The sequence below is a fragment of the Corapipo altera genome, unplaced genomic scaffold (assembly GCF_003945725.1).
Source record: "Corapipo altera isolate COAL_440 unplaced genomic scaffold, ASM394572v1 44, whole genome shotgun sequence".
In the NCBI taxonomy this organism is placed as follows: Eukaryota; Metazoa; Chordata; class Aves; order Passeriformes; family Pipridae; genus Corapipo; species Corapipo altera.
In genome coordinates, this window is record NW_020884880.1 from 285360 (window position 1) to 307324 (window position 21965).

Here is a 21965-nt window from a genome sequence, read left to right on the forward strand (position 1 = left end):
TGTAAGGTTAATCTAAATTGCATTTTCCAAGTTTGCTTTTGAATTTTTTTCCTGACATATAACATACTAAAAACTTTGCTCATGCCAAGTTGTATTCCTAAGACCTATTGTCCTTTTATAAGAGGAAACGAGGTTTGTTTAAAATGATTTACTCTTGATTAATCCTTATGCCTGTTTCTTTCTTATATTCTATTTGCTTCCTCTACTTGTTTGAGAACTGTATTTAAATTGATTGGGCTGTAATTCTGCACCTCCTCTTTCTTGGTACATTTAAAGATAGCTGTTATTCTTGCCTTTTCAGTCTTTTAAAACTTTACCTCTTCCACACAATTCTTAAAGATAGTTATTTACAACTGAGGAGATGCTTCAGTTTTCTCTTGAACAGTGTGAGGTGAATTCCATCAGCCTCGTTGATCTCAGGTCATTTAACTCACCTAAGCAAGGCCTAATCTCTTTCTTCTGTCATTTAGCAACAATTTCCAGCTCTTTGCTACTGATATAAACCCTTTTATCATGGTTGACCCTTCTAGTGAACAAAGAGCAAAATAGACATTACAGAGTTGGCTTTCTTGGAGTTGTTAGTCAATAGCTTTCTCTCAGTTGAGCGGTGGATCAATTTTCTCCTTGATTTTTCTTCCACAGTTCATGTTTTTATAGGAAACTTCTTGTTATTCTGTATGTACCTTACTAATTATGTTTCTTTTTGTGCTTTGTCTTTTCAAATCTTACCTATATATCAGCACAATTCTGTGCTTGTCCATAGATTTTGGTTTCTGTATGCTATTAGATTTTGAAGTTTTGGAAGAACTGACAGCTCCAGCTGCATGGCTTACTTCAGCACTTGCTCTGCATTGCAATCTTTATGTCTCTACTTTTAACAGTCTCTATAAGCAGCTGCCAAATCTCCTGACCTTATTTTCTCCTCAAATTATACTTCTCATGGAATATCACTTTCCCACCTTCAGAGTCTAGTATATTCTGTTTATTATTCTGCTAGGTGGACAAATCCGTTTCTGAGCACTTGATGTTGCCTGGTGGCCTGTGCTGGCTCCCAGCTGTGACAGACCCTCTATATTTTTCCCTCTATCATTTTCCAAAATCTTCTACTGCGATTATATTCTTTTATCTTTTGACTCAGGGCAAAAATTTAGAAGACAAAGCAGGATATAAGGACTGTGAGAAGAGAAGTGGCCGAAGTATTGCCAGGAATTTGATCTGCTGCCATGTAAAAGAAAGGTTTATAAGTAGGTTATGGTATTGTCTACTGTAGGAACTAGTCCCAAGATTTACAATGCTGATCCGTTTATCTTTTTTTTCCCCTCCCTTTTTAAACTCATTGTCAGAATCATAATCCCAAAGATGGGATAAGGATTAAAAGCAGAACAAATATTATGGGAGCATAACTTTAAAAAATGAAATTTCAAAGGGCTTCTTTCTAAGTAAACAAAATATTTTTACTGCTATTTCCTTGTAAATAATAGCAAGGATTCTGTTACACTATGCAAATAATAAACAGTGAGAATGGCCCCTCTCTGGGGTAGCTTGCCATTGCTCCAGTGCAGCATTCTGGAGGCAAATTAAGGTTCTGCCATAATTCATCTTGCTCATTATATAGAATTCTTGGGGTAGATTCAGCTGCGTGAATTCATACATAGTTATACAGAAGCCATGACGTGTAGACTGCATATTCCAGCAGTTCTGTGTAGCAGGATATGTGTATGAAGTCTGTTTTCTGGGTTCCCCTTTCTAGATAAACCTTGTTTCTCCAGATTTCAAAAGGGTTATTTTTCTATAATGATGGAGACACACTTGGATTGACTTTGGAGCTTATTGAATTTAGTCCATTGCACAGCTGAATTCTAATAGTATCTTACTGCATGAAGAAACTAGTTCTTCCCTCAGGTTTGCTAACCTTTGGTGTTTAACTCTGCTGGTACGACAGGGACATCTGGAATAAGCAGTTTGGATTCAGACTATACCTTCATTTTAAACTGCTGACATGACTTCTTACATCTTGCTGTAACTCCACTGGTCTTTTAACACAAAGGATTTAGCTGTTTCTGATTATTTTTTTTTGGTCTTCTGTATCTCTTGTCACTACAGCAAGGATCAGCTGAACTTTCTCACACACCATCCACATGTATTAGTCCTCAAGTCTCTGCTGGAGGTTTCTTCCAGTTAAAGCTCTGTGTCTCTCTGGTCAGGAAAGCATGCAGTTCCTCACATGGATTCAAGAACTTGCTTACATATTTTGAAACACACAGGCAGGGCACATGGCATCTCATTTCACTAAGAGGTTTACAGCATGTCTTTTACAAAACACTTTTAAAACAGATTCCCACCAGCACTACAGACAGAAAGCCCTGCATGCTATTGAACTTAACATGATTACTCATCCTGAACTTGCTGGGCAACTGTGAGCTGATCTTGAGTTTGCGTTTAAGGCTGAACTGGTGAAAATAAACTCTTGCCCCAAGTCCTGTAGACCTTCCTCATACCTCTTTGAACAGACCAAGCAGGTTTAATCAGGTTTGCTTCCCTGATGCCTCTGTGCACACCTAATCCCTCCCTACCTGATAAACATACATCCTTTTCAATCATGGCTGGGCTGCACTGCTGATGACTATGGTGCTTTGACACCAGCCTATAGACACGTACATAAGCTGGTGGCAATGAAGAACAGTGCCTATGATTGAGAGTGACAAAGGCAGTGGAAACAACCAGGGTCTGTATTTATGTATGTATGTATGTATTTATTTATTTATATCAACCCTCTTTTTTTCATTACTTCCTTTAAGTTCTGTATACCTGTGGATGGGCATGGTGAACTTGAACCAAAGGAGTAAATGTGTACATATTTTTGTTTGGATTTATAGTTTTTGCACTGATGATTTTTAGTTTCCCATGCTGTTGAGTTCTCCAAAGTTAAACAGTTTCTTTCAGGAATAGAGTTAATTGTCATTATTGTTTTAAATATTTTTTGCATGTACTGGCAAGTAGAAGTCATCCACAACTGCTGTTTTTTTTTTTTCTAAATGAAACTTCTGCTTTGTCTTGTAATCTATGATCAAAAGGTGTATATTAGACAAAAATACCCTAATACACTAAAATTACATATAGTAATTCATTAAAATACATACTTTTTATATATATATATATTTTATATTTTACAATAGAAAAAGAGAGAGACTGATGCTTCATTTCTTACATATGTAATACTGCAGCTTTGGAATACTTTATGAAGTATTTCACACATGCATAATATACAGTAATTCTGGTTTAGCTTGGAAAACAGGTGAAATGCCATTTAAAATTTCTCCTTGGAAAGACATGTGCACTACTTGGAGGCAATCTCATTTACTTAAAATTTCATTTTACTATTCCCATAGAAAGAGAAAGAATGCACTCTATAACAAATACTGTTTCTCATAAGTTGACAGCTGTGGAACCAAATCTGCTCTAAATTATAAATTACATTTTCTGTTTTTTGATACACCTAAAACTGAAAGGCACATGGCTAAACTACTCTCCCATGATTAATCCAGTACTTAAACACATAAAGAAAACAGCAGAATAGCTCCAAACAAATGTATTACAACAAATTATTCATGATTTTTCTTTCAAGCAAATGAATATCTGCTGCTCTTCTCAGCAGAAAATCCTGGGCTCCAAGTTTTGACAAAGCTGATAAAAAAATAATTGTTTGAGACAATAAATCCTCCTACGGAGGACATCGCATTTACCACATCTTCACTTTTTATCGGAAGTACACTAAAGCTGCCTGGAGGCTCTTCAAACAGATGAAGTATCGTCCTAAATAGATGTGCTTAATGTTGTCTAAATCATAGCAAAGTACTGAGAGGACTGGAAATCTCACCACCTCCAGCTGCTCCCATAAACCAGCTATAACTTGAGTAATTTCCTCAGTCTCTTCAGGGCTGTTGTACTGTTCTGAGGTGTGTAGGTATTAAGCTTTAATCCAGCCTAGTCAACTGAAAGGAGAATGAAAATATTTCTTAAAACAGCTGAAGGAGGTCAAGTGTGAGAAAGAGAGACAGACCTGCCTACAGTGCAGGGTGCACTGGGTTTACCCCAATTGGCCCAAAAGATGTGCTGAGACCTTGAAAGACATGCTTGCAGATACACCATGCATGGAGAAGCACCCTTTGCTCTCCTGCGGAGTCCTCCCCTCACTGCGAAGCTATTCTTTCGAGCATCTGCCATTTAGAGACATTAACAAATAGCTCTATCTCAGAGAGAAATAACACTAGAAATAATGAAGCCTGACCTCCTAGGGGTTTGTGTTTCTTGGCTGATTACAAGCGCTGTTTGAGACTGTTTCCAATCACAGGAGATGACTCCTAGAACACTTCTTCTAGTGGATTTTAGGTATTTCAAATGTATATAGTCACATTCTTTAATTTTTCAGAACTTTTCTCTGGGGTCTTCAGCTGCCCTTTTTCATGCAACATATGGAAAGGAGAGCACTCTACCCTCCTGGTACATTTAAAATCATCACTAAAAAAGTTATTGAGAAACACACAAACATAAGACGCTCACATACCCCTGCATGAGCAGAGAAATCTCACTTCCTGCAGAAATGAAGCTAAAATAATGGACACCCTAAAAAATTTGTGATGTACATACACCCAAATGCATGTCTGTATCACCAAAAGAGAAGGAAGCAAGTGAGGAATGGCTTTCAACTGTGACCCTCTGTTATTGCGGTCAAAAGTCATGGAGGACGAATCAGGAGATGTTTTGCAGGAAACTTTCATTGACAGGCCATCAGTAGCATACACTAAGACTGGAATTAGCTGGCATTACACCAGCAACCCACTAAAACCAGAGCTTCAGAAAACTAAAAATGCAAGAGTTCATGCCACATATTTATTATGAGCTCTAGGAGTGCGTGACAAGCCTGACTCTCTTCCTGTTTACACTAATGAATTGTTGGTTTTCAGTTAGCCCATGTTTGGATGGGGTTGCACAAGTGAGAAAAAACAATGAAGCCCAGTTGCTTCATAACACCTGTGATAAAAACAGAGGCAAGGTGGCTGCTGTGGTGCAGTGACAGTGTTCTTGGCTGTCCTATGCCCTTAGAAATCTGAGGAGTGAGAGTATGATGAAAGATTTAAGGAAACGGAGCCGAAACAAATTAATGTGTGTTCACAACATGTCTTGAATGGGGCCAATCAGATTTTACAGAAAGTTCATTAACCTGTGTTCTTGCTTACACTAGCTTATATACTAAAATGCATTTAAAGACATACGATTGAATGACAATCCAAGACAGTAGATAACTTTGTCAGCTCCCTTACTCACTTAATGTTAGGTGTATTAAATGTGTTTACTTGCTCCTTTTGGTTTCCTTTATGTGGACTTGAACATTTTCCTCTCCCACTTGAGTAAAGGCAAGTGACATCTGCAGAGGCATGCCTGCCTTCAGGGCAAAATGAATACTGATATTTTCAGATGAAATTATGTTCCTCACCAAGAAAAAAAAAAAAGAAAAAAGAAAAAAGAAAACAAGAAAAAAAACAGTTTTAAATGCTGTTGCATTTTTCAATAAGGTAAAATTCTTATCAGGCAATCTTTTAAAAATTCTTTCGCAAGATGGGAGAAGTTCTCCTTACTGAGCCAACAATTTCAAGATGCTTCAAGCAATAACCTTAACCTATAGGCTTTGAAAATTAATTGCTGAAAAGCCTGAATTTAGAAACGTTTTTAAATTAGAAAAAAAACCCAAAATAAAACAGTAATGGGATTAGTAAAAAAATTACAGAGCTGTTCAGGGCAGCATGAAAGATCTACTTTGTTTTTTTTATTCTAATCAAAGCTCCCTGTGAATTCAGCCCTGGTTTTGCAGATTCCTGAGCTGCTGCTGCTGATTTCCTCACCTGGTAAGCAGGGATGGGTGTGCACAGCAGTGGGACATTACCTTGGCTCCCAGCCAAGATGGTGGTGGTATAAATGACACCTGTCTGCCAGGGTACTGCCTGTGAGGCACTGCTCTTGGGGTGCAGTTGCCACTGAATTGCTTGCAGTGCAGCCCATAGCAGCCGGTGTTATCCTGTGCCATGGCTCACTGCACAGGGGCACAGGAAACCTTAGCGAGATCTCTTACAGATCCCTGCTGCCTGTGTGCTCTTATGCAGAGGGTGTAGTCTTTGGAGGGAAATCACCCTGGTTTTTGTCTTCTACTTTCTCCTGGGTCTCAGTCACTGCCTCTCTCTTGTTCCTACCCCTGTGAAATACCTGGGCTCAAGGCACAAGTCACCCTCTTGGTTCTGCACATCAAGACCATGCAATAAGCAAGAAAGGAGTGAAGCAAAACGTGGGTATTTGGGACATGGTGTAGAGCAGAGGCAAATGAAAAGCTTGTGTGTTCTTACTAAACTTAGCTGAAGAGCAAAGAAGAGGGTGCCAGGAGGTACAAAACACAGTGTCATGCTGCTTTTGTAATTGCCTAATTGGACAAAATAATTCCCTCCTGCTGGGTGACCCTCTCTTGAATTTCTAGCAAGGAAATGCAATACAAAATGAGGAACTGAGTTTTCTGAATAAACCCATTGTCTTTTATTCGATTACCATTTTATGCTATTACTATTATTGCATAATTATCCACTTGTTCTGAGTACTTGTGTTCTTTTTACACATTTCCTGCTCTCACAGTCATCATAGCATGGGACCACCCAGAGCAATCCTTTGTCAAACATTCCTGTGCTCTAATGATGCCAGAAAGTGTTTTGCTCTTTGGCAATCAACCTCTCCACTACATTTCTTAGCTTTTAAGGCTTGTTTATTTAGATGCCTCCAGAAAATTGCTCACATGGTGCTATCACTAAAGGATTGGTGACAGGCAGCAGTAAAACACTTTGATCCCAATCACCAGGTGCTCAGGTGTAACTCCTCAAGTGTAACTTGTCTGAACTGGGTGGCTGAGCCATTTCAGTATTGATCAAGTAGTTTGTAGCAGGTTATTATAATTAAACACCTTTAAACTGCCAAGTTATATGAGGCTCTGGTGCAGTTCAAGTTGCAGGATTCAAATGAAATTTAGTAATGTTCTTATTTTTTAGGAATATGATGCCATTTATGAGAATGTTTTTTCTGCACATTCTGATTAGTCCTGGTGAGGCTGTTCCACTTCAGAAAAGCACATGGAGGGAAATCATCCAGAACTAAGAACCTGTCCTCACTCCTGATTTAATCTTAACTTCATGTTTTCCTAAGCAAGTCATGGGAATGCATCTCCCAGTGCAAGGTTAGACCTAGCCTTTCTCCTGACCCAGGGTGATCTGCGTCGCTCTGCCAGCGCAACACGCGAGGCAGCTCAGCCAAGCATGAGAAGAGCAGTTCCAAGCTGGGTGGCCTGAACCTGTGTCTCAGTATACTGCCACCACCAAAGTTAGAGCATTTCTCCTGTAACCCCCACCAGAAGTCACCTCAGCAATTTAGTAAAGTTAAAAAAACCCCCAAAAGTCACCACCGCAATTGTGAGTCCAGGGCTGACTCAGTAGTTACTATGAAATTGGGAAGCAGTTTTGTCAGTCCTCTAATTAAAGTCTTTGCCAGCAGCTGTTCCTACTCCTCCTCTGTCCAAGAAGCACCAATATAACCAGTGCTTACCTGACCTGCCACCCACTGCCCACCACACACTGAGCACCCTGCCCAAACTGCTGCAGCAGGCAGGACACCTGTCAGCAGCAGCCCAGGAAGAGCTCACAAGGACATTTGAGAGTGCACCCCTTTGTCACAGCCCTGCCTACAACACCAAGTAAGTGAATTTACTGACTCTTACATTGTTCAGTGCTCTCACTAAAGGGAGTACATGTTGGAGAAATCTTGAAAAAGAAGAGAGTATGTGGTTCTAAACAGTGATGTCAAAAGAGGGAAAAAAACCCTGGGGTTTTTGCTTTAGAGTATGCAGGGACAAAAAGACCCTACATGTTTGGATTGGAATGGGCATGTAAATGTGACATTTAAATATGTGTACCTACCTTTTCTTCACCAAAAAAAAAAAAAAAAGCTTTCAAACACCAAAGTCAATATACATTAAAATCTAAATAGAGTAAAAATGATGTCAAAATGCCAACATCTCTAAAATGTGTCACAGAAAATAAAATGTTGAAAAAGTTGCAGTTCCAGCACCTAAGATCAGAATGGGAGAAATGGTTGGCTTAAATATTGAAGTTACCAAATAAACAGCTTTTAATAAAAATAGATGGGGAAGCAGTGAAAGAGGCTTTAAAATATGTAGATTTTAATTACCCTCCCTGAAAGCCTTAGTTGCTGTCTATGTTTTTGAGGAACTGGGTTTATATGGAGGAACCTGAGCACTCAACACCCACGCTGATGGGGTTTTTACTTTGGACTAGCTCTGGTCTGGTCCTGTGATCTTAATTGCAATTAGCTGTGAGATTGTTTTGTTTCACCCATGAGCAGCTGAGGTTGCATGTCCCCAACTGCTCTGTCATGTGAAACATCGCAGAATACCTGGTGAAGGGCAGCAGAATAATTCCCAAGTGAACTTCTGCTCAGAAATTAAACACTAATGTAGGTTACACACTTTGTGAATAATTTCTGAACACAATGTAGACCTCTTATGTGGTCATCATTTCTGCCTGTAGCTAAAAGAAGTAAATTAAAAACATGTCATCTGCCTAAAAATGCACAAATATGAAAAATGCCTAATGTATTTGTGTAAGAAAATTCCAGTATGGAGGAAGAAAGTACAGGGATGCTTGATTTCTCAATGGCTGTTGTAATGTTTTGGTATGAAGTTCAGTGCTACTTCATGCTAGTCTAAATCATTGCTATTAACAAATCTAGGAGCTTCAGAAAGGCCACATCTAAAAAAAGATTTACATCTTCCACTAATTGCATCATTTTATGAAGTCTCAACAGACTTGAAAAAATTGGCCTTTCGTCTGAGTGACAGTTTGTGTTCCAGATTTAGAGGGGATATGAAATTTCCTATATCAAAATTGAAGAACCGTTCTGACAGCTGCAAATGTTCTCTGAATTAATAATGTGGAGCTGATATAAGACAATATTTAAGAAAAATTCATTTCTTTCTGCAGCATTGAAGCCCCTTACTTATAAAATATTAAACAGGATTAAAATTGGAATGCTGCCTGAATGGGATGAGAAAACTTGAAATCCACACATAAGTCCAGAGGAATCATTAGTTCCAACTTTTATTAGTTATAACTTATAATTTGGGGAAAATCAACACCCTGCGATTGCTACTAAAATTCAAACCAATATTTTGGCTCTGGCTTAGGAAAGGAAATCCGCTTTCTAGATCCATCATTTAAAGCCCACTTGCCAACCCTTATTTGCAGAAGCTTTCTTGACTTCTTTAACTATAGCAAATACCTCTGGAAGATTAAATAAACTTGTTATCTGATACGTAAGCTCTCTGAATACTAATTGACAAATATGAAGCTCTGGTTTTTCCTAAATTTACAAATAAAGATACTTTTCCTATGTCTCAGTGCTCCCACACATCCACATCAGCTCCTAGTTACAAATAGGTTGTATAATGTCAATAAAATACCAGCAGACATGGCCTAGATCTGTGGGTTTTTTGTCTACTAGGGAGAAACACTGGGGTAAAATTTCATCAGAAGACTTAAAAATTTAAGTTTGAGCCCATCTAAGCTTCCCAGGTCAACAGTTTAGCTGTTTCGTTCCCAGTTCCCACCTGCAGAAATAAGAGAAACTTTTGTCTCATTTATATAAAACTCACCTGCGCACTCAACCTGATCCAGTCCCCCTAAGCAAGGCAGTGCTTTCCGAGCTGCTGAGATGCTGTATGTGCTGGACCAAGAGAGATCTGAGGAGCTGCAGAGAAGAGTGCAGAAACTCTGGCAGCCCGTCTGGTGTTTATCTAGTGGAAGCTGGGGTGAGTGCACAGGGGAGAAACAGATGAGGGGATGTCGCAAGCCTTTTCTGTCTGCGCGAGTTGAAAGAACTTCCCGTCAAAGTCTCAGGGAAAGTCCCAGACCTTGTATTTACAGCTGAGGTGAAGCTGTGGTTGCTTTTGCCATGCTGGCACTGACTTGCCCCTTGGCTACTGGCCAGACCTAAGGTTTGGCTGCCTTTCTCTACTCTTGGAAGCCTAACCCGAGAATTGCAGAAGCCAAGAATGTTGTAGAAGCACAACAGCAAATGCTTGCCTGAAAGGAGAACTGCTTTTTTTGTGTCCTATGCCATTTTACCTGTGAGTAGGGACAATAGGAATGTCACATTGGAATGAATGGAATTTGGCATGGGGATACTTGAAAGTACCTGATCTCTGAGATTCTCTAGATATTCTTGGTAGCTAGAGCTATCCTGTGGAGCCAGAGTCTTCAATGGATATGTATTGAGAAATGAGTCTTTAAGGGATAAGCTGCTGTGAGGATGCAAATTTTTTGACGTAACATATCTGTTCGGAATGGGACATAACTCCAAACAGATGACTTGAGCATCAAGAGATCTTTGGACTGGATCATAGTCCAGATAAGAGAAAGGGTCTAATACAGTCTCACTAGCACTGATACTTTATAAGTTTGAAAAATGAATTGAAAGGGATTTAAATAATATAGCACTCTAGACTTGCAATCAATGTCTACCATTAAAGAGGAAAACAAAAAAAAAAATGTTGTTACACAATCTTGCCTTTGGGAGACTTACTGGAAACTAATTAGGAAAACACACTAAGAAGGAAAAATAGAAAACATAAAACATAAAGGTGATTTCTAAAAACAAAAAGAGAGGAGAAGAAGTTTCTTTCAGAACAACTTTTAACTGCACTAGGACTGAAGAAAGAGTGTTTGAGAGCTTGAGTCCTAGAGAAGGGATCAGATCATGTTTGAGACTTAGGAGAGGAACAGTCTGTATCACTTGTACACTGTGACAAAGTGTGACACCTGAACAACTGGAAAAGATCCAGGAACTGAAAAAGGTGATATCACTTTGGAAGAGGTTGGAAGTTTCAGCAAGGCACACATGGCATATGCAGAGCATATGACCTGTCTCAGAATGTCTTACAGGAGCAAAGGACACCAAGGCAGTGGATCTGTCTGGGGATAGTAGTAGTACTGATTTTCAGGTGACCCATATACTAAGATGCTGCCAAAAGTTGTGTTATTACACTTAAATTAAAGGGAATGGAAAGGAAAATAGTTGAGTCACAGAGTTTAAAACCACTGGGCTAAGTCTACAGAAGATATATGAGAAATAAATGTACAAATTCATAATAGATGGAAAAAAGGGAAAGTGCAGTGCAATTCAGTGCATCAAGGTGATGTAAGCATTTAGATCCTGTGTAAGAACACGAGCGAAAAAAGCTGAAAATAATTTGAAGTCATTTTATAGTGGATCAATACCTTATGAATACTAAAAAATTCAGGAAAGCACTGAATTGTCCAACAATTCCCACACCTATGTGATCCCTTCACATTGAAAGGCCGTGCTTTAAAGAGGAGCAGGATATGCGCATCGCTCTGGAATGACTGGAAGAATAGACAGAATAGTTCTTGCAGTTATAGAAAAGATGACTGAAACTCCTTGTTTGTCCATTGATAGACCTGAAGAAACAGAACAGGTCTGTTACACTACCAAGGGGAGATATGGTCAGTGACAAATACCTCTGTCCCTCACACATCATGGGGCTCCTGGCAGGTATTCATAGTAGCAAAAATAAAAGGGTGGGGTTTTTTTGAACTTTCTGAAGCCTTTGTGAGCTGCACTGTTTTCTCACATGCCTAGTTAGGCTGCATTTGGCACCCAAGGAAAAATGTGATAAATTTTTCATGCCTTTCAAGTTAGTAAGATTTATACAGATGGCATTTAGATTTGATGAAAAATGCTGGCTGAGAGCAGCCACAGAAAGAAAGTGTCCTTCTGGGCTGAAGCTGGACAAACAACACTGTAAATACTATGTAATACAAATAATAACATACGTGAAAAAAAATTGGCACAAACCCAAGTAAATCACCAGATAATATTCATCAATATGTATTCTCCAACAGTATTTGGATGTTGAATTTTGAAGAGAAATATGTACCTAATGTAGCTTCTGGAGAGTGCTGTCATAATCATCTTACATGTAATTATTGAAAAAACTGAGAAAGAAGGAATTAATTAGACATTTCAGACCTTAAAGTAAATCATCCATGGAGGATTTCAGGGCATATGTTGATGTAGTCCTTCTAAGCAGTGTGGAAAATAATAATAAAAAAAGACTGTAGTAGTTTATGAGTTAACAAAAACTTAGGTATACTCACAGGGGGAAAAAAAAAGAAGATTTAATCTCAGTCATGGAAATAAACAAACCCATACATTTTTATTTACTGAAGGCCAGTGCTATTTGAAACTGATTGTAAATCATAAGGAATTACCAAACAGAGTCTGGCCAATGGTTATTTTTCATTATTTTTCAGTTATGGAGTGTGACTTGCAGCTTCAATATATCCTTGAAATTGTAAGCTGGATTTCTAGAGAATTTGACAATGGAACCAAGTCCAGAGAGATATTTGTTCATCACTCTTATTACAACAATGGTTACTGAGGCTGAGATGCTTCAGGAAAAAATTCATATCATAAATACAAGATTAAATTTATCCTGGAAACATGAGAGTGGTGAACTCAAAAACACTACTGGGGAAGATCTTCTAAAGCATATATGCCAATAATTTCAAGATTCAAATGGGTGAGGAAAAGGCCAGGGACCTCTTGTACGTGAGTCTCAGCTTAGCAACTGTGTTTAGAAGGAGAATAAGGTATACCCTATGTAATGTGGCCATGGTGATCATAGGATCATAGAATCAACTGGGTTGGAAAAGACCACCGAAATCATCAAGTCCAACCCTTGATCCAACACTGCTGTGGTTACTAGACCATGGCACTAAGTGCCACATCCAGCCTCATGTTAAAAACCTCCAGGGACGGTGAATCCACCACCTCCCTGGGCAGCCCATTCCAATGTCTGATTACTCTCTCTGTAAAAGATTTCTTCCTAATATCCAACCTAAACTTCCCCTGGTGCAGCTTAAGATCGTGCCCTCTTGTCCTACTACTGGTTGCATGGGAGAAGAGTCCACCTGGCTACAACCTCCTTTCAGGTAGTTGTAGAGTGATGAAGTCTTCTCTGAGCCTCCTCTTCTCCAGACTGAACAATCCCAGTTCCCTCAGCTGCTCCTCATAGGACTTGTGTTCGAGTCCCTTCACCAGCCTTGTTGCTCTTCTCTGGACCTGCTCCAGCACCTCAATATCCTTCCTGAACTGAGGGGCCCAGAACTGGACACAGTACTCCAGGTGTGGCCTCACCAGTGCTGAGTACAGGGGAAGAATCACTTCCCTGCTCCTGCTGGCCACACTGTTCCTGATGGAGGCCAGGATGCCATTGTCCTTCGCCACCTGGGCACACTGCTGGCTCATGTTCAGCTTCCTGTCAGTCCAAACTCCCAAGTCCATTTCTGCCTGGCTGCTCTCCAGCCACTCTGTGCCTGACCTGTAGTACTGCAGGGGGTTGTTGTGGTCAAAGTGTAGGACCTGGTACTTGGCCTTGTGATGGCTGTACCTAGTCAAAGTGTTTACAGAAAAACCCTGGATCATGAGAGGATGTGATTATTAATGCTTTCTGAGTGTTTGTGATCCAAACCATTATTTTTCTTTTTCTGAGGCAGTCTTACTATCTATTACTATTGGCCCCTGACAAGAAGACTTCAGAAAACTGTAGTGTGTGTCAAGGTTTTCTCCTGCTCAGCCCAAAAAGCATGGAAAAAGGAATTAAAATACCATGTAGATGTATAGAGACAGGTGAAATGCACCCATGTAGATGTCATGTGGGGTTCTGGGAGCTGCTGGTGCTTCACAGGCTGTGCGATGCTGGTGGCAGAAACACCAGCTCCAACACAGAATGAACCCTGGGCCCAGGAACATAGGGCTGCTTCTGGCAGGGTTGCACAGGTGATGGGCTGGAGGGTCCTCCTGGCCCCGGAGGACAAAAGGTTAGGGCTGCTGGTCTGCACACATAGCTGGTTCCAGACCTCTCTCCTCCAGGCCCTGGAGACACTCTCTCTGGAGCAGGCAGTCTGATGTGGGGAGTGCCGATGTGCTCTTTCCTCCATCAGCACCAAGGGCTTTGCTGTGAACACCCTCTACTGATCCCTGCAGTAATTTGCCTTTGGGAGACTTTTCTGGGCTGCTGGTCTTCTCCCAGGACCTTGTCCACACCTGGGATGGGGAAGCAACCAGGACCCCTGAAGCCACAAAGAGGCAGGCATCCCTCCTGCAGAGCCTCCAGTTGCATGTGCAGGTGGCAGCTCTCTGCAGTCCCTCCTCTGTACCTCCTCTGGGAGTACTCCCTCCCAGTACTTCTCACAGCTTCTGAATCTTCTCCTTGTCTCAGCTCTCAGTTTTTGCCTCACCCATAAATCACAAGACCCGTAAATCACAAGACCTGCTTGCTGGCAGGTCTCTTTACTCTGGCCACTCTGTCCATCTCTGCCACCAAAAAAGCAGAGCGCAAGAGGGGGGATGCTGAAACCACTGGGCTTACCTACCACTCCTAGATGGCCAACAACCCTGACAACCCACAGCAGCCTGCTGTGAGGGGTGTGCTCTTCTTGGTGTCCATCTTTGGGGTCCTTGTCATACATTTTTGAGCTCTCATCTCTCACACTTCACCTTCCTTTTTTGTTTATTTCATTTGTTCTCATATCATACTTGCCTGTGCTCCTTTTTTTAGGGAAAAAAAAAAGAGCAATGATGTTACAAAGCTGCATGTTGTTTGTAGGAGGTTGTTTCCCCAGGCTCATAGTTACTGTGGAAGAAGAGATGACAACCTTCTAAAAAAACCCAGAAGGGAAAGAGAAGAAGAGGCACAAAGCCTGTCACTTTGTGCTGCAAAATCTCCATCAGACAGCAAACACACACTGAAACCGGGGAGACCCAGGACACACAGCTAGGCTATCTGCCCATGAGAGAAGCAGTCCTTGTGCCCTAGGGGAGCCAGCACGCCCACAGGGACACCACAGGACACCTCAAAGGCTGATGGAAATTTACTGACAAATACAGCCTCAAGGCTACTGATAAACATCTGTACCACTCAGCTGTATCACTTTTTGAAATATACTTATTATTATGTTTTCCTTAGCAGGGAAGGTATAGTCAGGGGAATGTACGTAGAAGTTTTAGCATCTGAAACAAAAGTTCTGACTATAGCATTTTAAAGCCTGTCTTTGTTGTGTGCAACCTTCACAGACAGACAACATAATAAACGAGATCTTGTGCTGGGAGCTTATTCTGAAGTCCAAGTTTGCATAGGTATTCAGGATGGAAATCAACACATCTTTGACGATTTATGCATTAGAGATGACAAAACATCATCAAGTAGACTAGTTAATCCTAATGTCAGTGATGCCACAGTAAGATGCATTTCTACCTGAAAGCAGGGCATGCAGTAGCATGATTTAAATATAAGCTTTGTCCTGTATTCTTTGCCCCTATCATGGCATTTCTGCACAAAGCATAGTTTCTTGGGAGTGAAGTACTGGGTCCTTAGTGTTTAGGGGTAGCTGACTTGACGTCAGCTTTGCCAGAATCAGGAAACAATATTACCCTTCACAAAGTCACAGTTACAGGTGTCACTGTTAAATCTGTGGTTTTCCCATACAATGGCACCATCGTTGGTTGGAAACAATTCAGAGTAACTTCAGTGAAACTTGATTAAAAAAAAAAAAAGAGGTGTTCAGGAGACAGATCAAATAAAGTCAACAAATTTTCTTGAACTTTGCTTGACTATTTCCTGTGATGTTTCTCTTATTTCATGTGCTCAGATGGTGCTGCTGGCAGTGTTTGCTATCAATTTCTACAGAGTGGGAGTATCCAGACCATTACTGTGCATAAGCTCCAGAACTTTTGACAGCTTTAGTTTTCTTTCCTGAAAAGTTATTTATCTGTAAAGACTATGAGGGAAGCACTGGGCATGCAAGCTGGTGAGAAACACATGTTGCTAGAAGTTGCAGACCAAGATAAAGAGCATTTCATAAGGTACTCAGTGAGTGAAGTCACAAATCAAATATATACATACAGAGGTTCAAAGCTAAGGGAACGAGTGACTTTTTGGAGGAGACAGTCATTTCTACCTTCTTTCTTCCTAAATAAATCACTAGGCTTGTCCAGCCTGTCCATGCTTCATTGTGATCATCTTAGAAAGTGTTTGAGAAGTGAGAAACATGAGAAAGGGAATAATTTTTCTTGTCTTAAGTGAGACTGACACATGAGTGGCTGAAAGTCTGTAATGGCTGAAACATTTTTCTGTTTGCTGCTCCCAACTTGGCCAAAGCCAAATTCTCTCTTAGATTCCTTCCTCTAAAGTTAATATTTTCAAAGGAACTACACTCATATATATATATATACGAGATGTCTCAGGTTTTCATTGTATCCCATTAGTTTTCAATGTACATGTGAAGATCAGTAAAGATGATCCCAGAGGGACCTCTTACTTGTAATAGTGTCACTAGGAGATGGGAAAATGTAACTGTATAAGCTTTTACATTCTTGGTGTTATTTTCTATTTTTTTGGCTACCTGCCAAAAATTCCTACTTGGTTTTCAAGTGGGAATTAAAGGTGCTGAAGACACATGCAGCTAAAACATCATGATTTTTTATGCTAAATAAAGGTAATTTTGTTCAGCTGGCACTTATCATCTATTTACAGAGTGACACTTCCATTTTTGAGATGATAATACCGTTCAGCCTTCCTTGCTGTTTCAGCAGATAAAGTTACCCTGTGACCAGAGAGAGCTCTTGTGCATGCATTTGTGAAGACTGCTCTGGATTCCTGTTGCATTCAGGCTTGTTGCTTTGTTTCTAATTAGTCTTTTCTTAAATTACAACAAAAATGTAACACTATTGCTCACTTAGTTTCTGGGAACATACTCTGCTAATGACAGTGCCTACCAGGAGGCCAAAATATCTCCCAAGGCAGCTATTGTCTGCTATAGAGAAATATGCAGGATTTTAATTTCCTAGCATTTCACAGATAAATTGTACTGTGATTTTGCGTGAGATGGAAGACAAAATACTTACCGCTGAATTATTCTGTGAAGAACATTTAGGTACAGTGAAAAAAAAGCATGATGTAAAGCACACAGAAATTTTTCAGTCAATGGCCCAAAGCAGAGCCTACATTCTGAGCTTCTGACTGATGTATTTTGTATTTGGATAAGTGTACTTTTACTTGGGCTGTGGGGAGGTACAAACATTGCACAAAAGTAATGGTGTCTTACTGGGAGTGCTTTATGTCTGTAGAGTGTCCTCAACAACTGGAAACATCATAGTCTGAAGCTCACAGGAAGGGGTGCTGTATTTTAGATTTATATTTAGATTCAAAATGAGGCTAGGAAAAAAAGGTAAATTTAAGAAATATTTATTTACAGACCATAATGCCTTTGAACTGAAATCTGCCTAGGCTATGTTGAATACATCCTTATGGTCTACAAGCCCTGAATGTCATTCCCTTACATCTAGTGCTTTTTCTTAGAAGAATTTACAAACATCCGTAAGTCAGAGAGGATGATATTTTTTGCTTTGTAATTCTAGCTGAAGTTGCTTCCATTCCATGAAGCTAACCTGTCATATTTAGAGGAGGTTAACAAGAGGTGTTTGATGTATTCTGGAAAGATTAATATCTCTTTTGGAGGTTTATAGACCTGAAAAATGTTGTAGATCTTCCAAATGAAACTATTTTTAAAATTCCACTTAAAAAACCCCAAGACCACTGTATCCTTTTCCCACATTTGGGATGCAACCATATTTGGAAATTTAGAACTGCTTGTGAGAGAGAAAATAAGCTACAGAACTTCTGCCCATAACCATACCAGACTATTGTTCCTATTTATGTGATGTCTTTACAGCTACTCTCTAGCTAATTAAAAAATAAGCTGCAAGGAGAAATATAAACCCTAATAATAGTGGAAAATATAGAAAGGTGAACCAGTCAATTTTATGGACTCAGAAAGACTAAAAAGGCCCCAAATGCATTCTGAGCAACCCACTCCAACAGCTGAATAATCACACCACTGGCATAGCCAGACTTTTTATTGAGTTCAATAGCTGACAAAATCACCCCTACTGTGAAAATACTCAAACAGATGATCAAGTCACAGCAGCTGAAGGAATTACTACGTATCAGTTGAGCCAGACTACCTCTTTATGCCCATGCTCTCCACTTATTCCAGTGAATACTACCGTATTAGTTTAAATCTCTTCCTCTGAGCTCTGCTCAATGCCCAGTCTGACTAAGTCTGACTGAATGTGCACGGTATTTGTGTCCTGCTTTAATCCTTGTTTACCCATTGTAAACATAAATTTTCTGGACACAGATTTCTTGGTAGATATTTCTTGGTATCATCCAGCACTGGAAGAGCTTGTAAAGCATCATTTTGCTTCTAGGCTAGTTGACATACAGAATGTATTTTTGTTTCCCATCTTTTTCTTTGTTTTCCTTTTGAAAACAGGAACTTCATTATAATGTGAGCAATAACCAGCAGACGCAGACAGAAATAAAAGTTTACATTTTGCCTAGGAGAAGTAATTTTTATATCTTTTTAGCTGTGCTCCCTTAAGAAGGGTAGAACTTCTTTTCTAGTGATACATTTATGATGTTATAATTAATCACAGAAAAAGAATTTATACTGCATTATGACAGAGAGCAATAAGTAGGAGACATGAAGATGAATAGGGTACTTAAGTGAGTAAATGACTTCTGGTGCCAGCCTGGCAATGATATAGAGGACTTTGTCTGTAGTGCTATCAGGCCTCTCAGACTTCTCAGTAGTTTATTCAGGGCTTCTGAGTGCATATGGTATTACTGGCCATCATTGCTATACTTGGCCACCAACCAGAAGACAAAAGAGAAAGTTATTTGAACAATGCAAGGTGCTGGTTTCACTGGGTAGGAAGAGTTTCACTGAAAGGATGAGTATGAGTTCTTCAGAAATGATTGTGAGCTGTTATTAACTGACATAATCCTTCCAAAAGGTTTCGTTTCTGATCGTTGAACAACAAATGGTCTAGTCTCAAAGTCTCTTCCCTTCACACTTTCCTCTTACTGACCTCAGAGCACTGACCCTGCTCTCTCTGCTCCTCTTCTCTTTCTTCTAGATTTCTTGTCCCTTCAACTTCTTTTAAAATATGCTTATTATGATCAGTGAGCTTTTCTCTGGTTTCTTTGTCAGATGCTACCCCAGCCACATTAGGATTACTTTTTGTGAAGGTAGTGGCTAACTCAATGAAGTGGGAATGAGAGGTCTTACAGAACAAGTACAGATGTGGACTTCCAGGTTTCACAAGTAGTATTTCACAGGCAGGTGATTATGGACTGGAAGATATGCCAACAACAGCCCCAAGAGACTTTAAACGAACAAGAGAAAAATTTCTACCTTGTTTTATTGGGCCTTCTGTTCTCCGTTCCCTCTGTCCATTTTATTATTTAGAAAAATCAAAATGCAAACAGGTAGAAGATTCAGGTGGACTGTATTAGATGCTAGAAATGGTACTGGAAACACGGGCATGTATTACAGTAAAGCTATTGTCATCTTGACCATTCTCATCTACACCCTGTTATTTCTGTGAGACGTTATTTAAATGTGTCATATACCTCAGAAAAATACTCTATTTTGCATTTTTTTAAAGAATGTCAAGAAATTGAATAAATACCTCCATGAAATTTGCTTAATAAGAATTTTCAGAAGCATTTGTCATATTTCTGCCTGCAAAGTCAACTGAAAGACTAATTTTAGCAATGTAAAAAGCTGCTTCTATTGTGACAAAAATTATGGCCTAAGGGACAGAGCCAACCCCTCTAGAAATTAATACTTACAAAACCACATTTCTGTCAACAATCTGATGGCAATGCCTTGGGAAGCTACTAATGGGAAAACAGAGTTGTCAGAATAAAAAGTGTTCACCTTCTCTAAACCAAAGAGGCTTTATTTCTTCTTCCAAGCAATAGGCACAATTGTCTCTCTGAAATCTCCGTCTCCTGTAGATAGTATGCTTGGTTTAGTATTAACTCATACTTCAACTTCTGTCTCATGTACTCAGTATTTTTTGTCATCGTGTAGATCTTATGCTCCAGAGAATAACAATTTTGTTAATCTATTTTTGCATTGCATCCACAATTGCAATTAAGAATTATGGGTGCAAAATACACAAAAAAACCCCATATCACAAAATTTATATGAGCTGAAAAATGAAACCTTGCATATCAATCCAGGAATTAATTAAGGTATTTGCAGTATAATCAAAGCATTATTGTTAATCCCATTTTGAGGAAACCATCACTTCAAATTTTCCAATTATTGTAGCTTCGTCCAAGTCATGATGCAATTGATACTAGTACAAACGAATTTGCTCATGTCTACCCCTTTCTCCAGTGTTATGCTCACCCTTCTGTTAGTCCTCAAGAAGCAGGGGAGAGAGCTATGGTGAGCTGTTAGTGTCCCGAGTTCTTCACTGGAAGAAGTATAGTGCTGCTGAGGATTTCTTTCACCTCACTCTAGGATCAGTGTGGGGCTATTTTTATATGTTTCTTAGCATGTACCGCACGTTACTCTTTCTTCATCAGTCCAAAATTCCAATTTATATCTAAATATATATAGTATGTTTTAATTACTCATTGTAAATATTTGTTCCTTGCTCCCTTTGTTATCTCTAAAGCCAGTTTTATTGGCCTTCCAAAGGGCTTAATAACCAGTAACTGATCATTAGTGATTTGCTTATAGCCCAGGAGTGTCTGGTTTCATCCTATCTCCACACTTACAGAACCTCTTCTATAATCAGTTGCCTCTATAATCCTCTATGCTAGTTTTATTCCACGTCATAGCTGCTCTACACAAAGTAGCTACTGCTCCTCTATTATCTATTATATACAGAAATCGTAGAAGTGTTTTAACAATAGGTATTACAATACACAAACCTACAAAGCTAAGCTAAAACTTAAACAAACTAGGTAACATTCACCTGGCAGCTAAACAATTTCTGTTACAGCTCACCTAGCTAAAAGAAAGGTTCAGGCAAGTCCAAGATAATACAAGCATGTCCTAGCTCCAAGGCTTTCCAGACATAATACAAAGTTTGTGGGCTCCTACTAGCAATGACAATGCCCTGCTTGTTAGGCTGTACAGCTCTGCCCTGTGGAACCAAGCAAAGAAGTCTTGGGCATGGGTCTCATCAGCCTTATGAGGTGGGAACCCAAAATGAAGACTCCTGGAGGAGTTGGGTTCCTATGTTCTGGGTTAGTTTGTTTGTCTAAGAACTGACAGCTGTCATTTTTCAGTTATACAGCATATGCAGTCAATCAAACCACATTCAACGCAAATGAATCCTGCTACGTGGAAAGAAAATGTTAAAAACAACTTGCATAAAATTAGCTTCATTTTCAGGCCTGAGTCCTACTGAGATCTGCAGCTTATCTCTTCTGAGGAGCCTGGTCTGACTGATGGTTAAAAAAAGTGAATACAGATGTCACGGAAATGAGGACACAGGGAGGATTTCTAACTACCTACTTCATGGAACAGAATTCCTTCCAGGCTGGAACTTTGTGCCCTGGTTTGGCCTCAGGCTTGTTCAGTGCCTGTCCTGGGAGGGAGAAGATCAAGTTTGAAATGGGAAAGAGGGAACAATCTACTGTGGACCACAAAAAATTCTCTGTCAACACTGACTTTTCCTTGTCTCCTGTCCAAAAGTGTTGTTTGAATCAAACACGAAAGAAAGCAGAGTTAAGTACACTGGTGGTGTTTCTTTAACTGCTTCCAAAAATTAATGCTCCTTCCCAGGGCTTGTGCTGTCTTATATGCAGCTTCCTTTTCAGAGGTCTGGGATAGAGCAGGGATAGACAAGACAGTGGCAATAGTGTTGTCCGGACAGGCATTTGTTTATCCTGTAGTTGTCTGGAGGTG

The 21965-nt window shown here is 39.8% G+C and overlaps 1 protein-coding gene across 4 annotated transcripts in view; it reads right to left on the reverse strand.

Moving 5' to 3' along the window:
- Positions 1-21965, reverse strand: part of STEAP4 (STEAP4 metalloreductase) — a 64322-nt gene that overhangs the window by 11506 nt on the left and 30851 nt on the right. Inside the window, exon 1 of one of the 4 annotated variants that reach the window (XM_027639451.1) lies at positions 20454-20530. The exons of 2 other annotated variants lie outside the window; for them this stretch is intronic. The gene's annotated coding sequence lies outside the window, so the exon portion shown is untranslated. Of the gene's footprint in view, positions 1-9757; positions 10085-20453; positions 20531-21965 lie in introns of those variants that run through there. One more of the 4 variants, XM_027639449.1, reaches the window with a different exon arrangement.